At 50.1% G+C, this 4,895-nt stretch overlaps 1 pseudogene; it reads right to left on the bottom strand.

The window, feature by feature from the left end:
- Positions 1-251: 251 nt before the first annotated feature.
- LOC149336618 (uncharacterized) overlaps positions 252-4,895 on the bottom strand; it is a 5,183-nt pseudogene continuing 539 nt past the window's right edge.

Below are 4,895 nucleotides of genomic sequence, written 5' to 3'. Positions count from 1 at the left end.
TCCACAAAGAATAGAATAATGGTTAGATGCAAACGTAAAGCTGAAACAATCGGTGAAATAAAGCAGGCTAATAGCTTTTTGTGCATTAAAGAGATCAGGAAACAGCTCGGAACTGCCGAAGTGAGCGCTTTCGCGTCGCTAAATGCACACAAGTTGTTCTCCGATGCCCACAAAGGTTTCACAATGAAAACGGAGAACTTCACCGCAGCCAGTTCACAAAAAGAATAAGCGTCGGTGTGAAGGGGCAAGGCTCATTGGAAGCAGGTATTTTTTTCCTTCGGGTTCATGGGCGAGCCTTCGGGACAGCGAAAGGCCCGAGCGAAAGGCGACAGGGTGCTGACCGCATTGTTGCAGTCGCCTCCCGGGCTTCCCGGTAGAGCCCCTGCGGCCGCACATGCTGAAGCACACCGTGATGAAGAACACCTGCGTGTGAGAATGGAATCTTCGTCAAAGAAGTGAGGCAGATATGTGCGGTCAGACCTCACCGATATCCACTTCCGACTTGTGATTAGGAATTTCACATTAGTCGTGACATCATCGCCATTTTCAGATCCTTCAGTGTAGTTCCGTGCTTTCTGTGCTCGACTGCTGGGCGAGTAGAGCCGGCATTAACTCTCAGCCGGGGTGGTCACGTTTTGATGCAAGCCGACTTCAAATGACTGCCGTATACTGTGCAATGTCGGCGCACTTTTAATAATCAGAGGGGGTTCTGGATTTGTCTGCAGGTCTCCACTGCGGTGCCTCCTTCTCTGTCTTCCCTGTTTGAGTGCGTTCACTACCTGTTCGCTGAAGAGGAGTGAGGTGTTCAAGAATGCAGCGGCCATACGCCATGTTATTTCGTCATAATAAGAATATTAACATATGTCCAAGGACCAAACTTCTGCAGCGGAACGTGCTTTGCAATGTCAGTGCCCACTTAATAACAGCAGCTCTGTTGCGAGGTTCATTAAAGATTCCTCTCTTTCTAATGACACAGCTGCTCATTAGCGTAGAGCTGTAAGGAAACCCATAGACTAGGTTCACCTTCACTCGCCAAGAAGTGACGCTGTTTGGTACGCCACGGTTTGCGTGCTCGCCTCTTAATCTGAAGGTCATTGGTTCAATTTTCCGCACGTCCGTAAGAAATTCACTTTGTCTTCTTTGCTGTGCCTCACTTCCTTATGGTCTACTGCTGACACCATGCGAGAGCACGGTGACGTCACTGAGGAATTTCATTTCATGGATGCCGACGGAGGGTTGCTTTTGTGCTAATGAGACATGGAATGCTTTCGCATTAATAAGGACAAATTAAACCGACAGGGGTGCCGCAAACCTTTTAGAAAGTCCTGCACTCGCGAACGTCGCGCTGACTGTGGCGAAAGCAAGGCATACCTGTTCGTCGGACCACAGCGCTGAGACTCGCGTTCGTTCCACCCGCCTCTCGACGACGGCGCTGCAGGAAGGCACCATGGGCGATGCGCAGTGCGGGCACCTCCGAGAAGATGTCGTCGCCGGAACGAAGGCAGCGCGCTCTTTGAGCGTTATGCTCGCGCCACTCGCGCCGGACGGATCCACCTTTGGTCACAGAGGACGAAGAGTGCCAGTCGGATATCCTGTCCCTCCTTGATGCCACTTCAACACCAGTAAGCTTGACAAAGGGGCTACAACAGCCTGCCTCCGAGAAGCATACTGAGTGCTTCGGTCCCGACAACGGAACGCCCAATTCGATAAAGGGGAAAACATAAGGACGCCCGTACAACATAATTTGAGAACGCCTTACAATGAACTGGAGCCTAGAAGGTTGGCTCAGAGCACTAAAAATACGGCTCTCTAAGAAGGCTTAAGACCTTTAAGATGAGGATACGTTTTCTACTTTCATACGGATTTGCAATTGTTAAGAAATAACAAAACAGCAGGGTGATTTTATATACCGCCATCAGGAAGTTATTCAGGATGCGTAAATATGCATGTATGCCGATATGTGCGGATATGTTGTGTTTTTTGAACACGAGCTGACACAGGTGTGCTCCGCAGCATTGGTGTGGAGAGTGACATATACAGCCCCCTTGCACTGGTGATACTGAGAGCCTACGGCAGAAAAGAGAGGGACCGAAGTCGTCCAAAAGAGGAAGGCGCAAAGTTGGATTGCTTTTTGTACTTCCAAGGGGAGTTAGCTATCTTATCAACTGGACTATCTTTTACTCTTGTTTGCTACGTGTCTGTCTTTTTTTTTCATTTTTTGGGTACAAAGTCTTCAGTACAGCGTCAAACATTGTGGGGCGTCTCTTCAGTTACAAGCATTTCAGCCCAGAACGTCATCCATCTTCTGCAGTTATCTGTGGGAATATCAGTAAATATTTTTCACATGCTCATTCTGCATCTCTTTGTCCATTATCATCGATATGCAAAACCTGTGTTTTGTTCCGCTCACCATGGGCCCCGTGCTGTTCACGGCCTTGACCAGCTCCTTCGCGAATGTGAATCCCAGGCCACAGTGCGTCATGGCGGACGTGCCGTAGGCGTAGAACAGTGGCCTTTCGAGCGCCGCCACGGACACGGACACCACGTTGAGCAGGTAGTCCTAGCGGATCAATGGCATCAGGAAGTTTGCCCGCTGTGCCAGTGCTTGAGCCTATTGCGGATGCTCCGAGAGTTGCCTCAGGCGCTCCTTTCCGTGCTCCCAGAAGCGGGCAAGCGACTCTTGGCCAGGAGGGAAGATGCTGTACATCTCGCTTAAGGCACGCCACTGCAGTAGAGGGTCGGGTGGCCACAGGGACACGCGAAGCTTGTCCAGCTTGCTCTTGGCGGCGGCGGAAGCGGTGGAGCTGGACGAATTGCTTCCCCAGGAGAGCGTGGCGAATCTTTCCCTGGCCCACTCTGTGATGTCTTCCAGAGTGCGGTCCACGAGCGAGCGAGCCTTGAAAATTTGTTCATTTATGGAAATATTTAGAATTATTGCAACTAAGCTAACTGAAGAGTACGTAAAAACAAAATAAGGATAGTGAGTTCATTTTTTGCAATGTCAATAGAAGAGAATTGCCAAAAAAATTGGCAGAACATGAGCTTGTCATCCTGCCTTCTCTAAAAACTTTAGCCTTCGAACAAATATTCCACATGAAAAAAATACCGCTTAGAGGGCAGCAGATTTATGCACAAAAAAAGGAAACAAAGAGACAAACGTATGGGAGAACAGAAAATGGTTAGCGTCTACTGTGACTATTTGTTTGCACAGCAGATTGTAACAGACATGCATGCGCTAAAATAAAACTTAGTATCTTGTTATTTAGTGGTATTAAAGACGTGCGCCCTATTACAACTAGCGCCACCGCGGTGGCTCAGTGGTTATGGTGCTCGGCTGCTGACCCGAAACATGCGGGTTCGATCCCAGCCGGGGCGGTCCTATTTCGATAGAGGCGAAATTGTAGAAACCCGTGTATACTGTGCGATGTCAGAGCACGTTAAAGAAGTCCATTAGGTAGAAATTTCCGGAGACCTTCACAACGGCTTCCCTCATAGCCTAACTCGCTTCGGAGCGTTAGACTCCCATAAACGAAACGAGCCTACTACAATTAGCAGTCCCACGGTAAGACCTCTCCCAGGCGTCTGCCAGTTAAAGGCCAAGTCCAGGACGATGCCCAGTGGACTCGCTCCGGGATTGGGCTCGCCGGGCCATGGGATGCGGCGCTCCCGCATGAACTCCTTGAGGTCCTCCATGCCGGTCTCATCTGTGGAACCCATGCGCTCTGCATTCATGCAGGCTCTGCACATGGCCAGCGCCTTCCTGCCTGCGACACTCAGTTCAGATGCTTTGCTTAGGAGCGCCTCGAAGCCCTGCAGCGATAACAAGCTGAATAGTGCAAGTATTAGGGTGCACCGTTACTGCCCTGCAGGTTGTTTATTTTTAATACAATACAGCTTGCCGTGACCCTGAAAACGGTACCGCTATATTTGATGATGGTAGGTCGCCTTGCTAATATAGACCGTTCTTCAGACGAACAATCCCTAGAACTTGGTGAAATCATGCCGCATTTAGAATTTTATGCCCATTTCTTCAGGGCCGCCTTACTGCACTTTATTAAACAGGACCAACATTAGCACGGCTAGTGGAGGGATTATTTTGAGCAGAAGATAGCCGTGAGAGAGGATCAACTCTTTTTACAATCCCTGATGGTTTTTCAGGCAGCGAGAAACCTATGAAACCCGCTGCTTCTTGCAACCACTATCTTCTCGTCAGTTAGGTCATAGTGTCTGCTGAAAAAAAAAACCGGCCAACAACCCTATGGAAGGAACTCCGCGTGCGAGTATGTGCGCGCGCGTGCGTGTGTGCGCGTGCTTTTGTGCGCGCTTTTGTGTGGGGCGTGTGCGTAAGCATGCGCCCACGCGCAGGAAAAGTGTCCCAGCCTCTCCGTGGCGCAGAACAGCTCTATCTGGCGAGTGGGTTGGCAAGCTGGCGCCGTACAGATGGTTTGCGGGATTACAGAGACGCTGTCTGCACGGAGGCGCGAAGGTTTCGAAAGGAACACCGATAATCTCGCAGCCATTCCCAGCAGTGACAGCCTGTTCGCAAGTGAAGGAGGTCTTTAAGGCTGGGGCTGTCCAAGAACGTTGCGGGCAATCGCTGCCGTCGGCAGGACTGGCGACAATGGAAGAATGTGTGGGCGAGGGTACTCTAATCAGAAAGGAGTAAAAAGGCAGTAAGTGGTTCTCCAGCGCCCTCTTTTGAGCACAGCTTGTTCCCTTTTTGCTTCCATGCAGGCGTAGTCCTGTTTAAAGCGGTGGATCCCGAGAAAAAGAAATCTACAACGAGAGATGGTGAACAGATGAAGTCAAAGGAGAACGGAAACGGGGACCGTGTCGACCGATCGGCCACTGACCCGAGAACGAGTGTTTATGCGCAATGGTACATAGATGTAAAT

The sequence above is a fragment of the Amblyomma mixtum genome, chromosome 7 (assembly GCF_055824585.1).
Source record: "Amblyomma mixtum isolate Tamu chromosome 7, ASM5582458v1, whole genome shotgun sequence".
NCBI classification, from domain to species: Eukaryota; Metazoa; Arthropoda; class Arachnida; order Ixodida; family Ixodidae; genus Amblyomma; species Amblyomma mixtum.
Note: the sequence above shows the minus strand (reverse complement) of the source record. Positions and strands in the feature narration are given on the sequence as shown.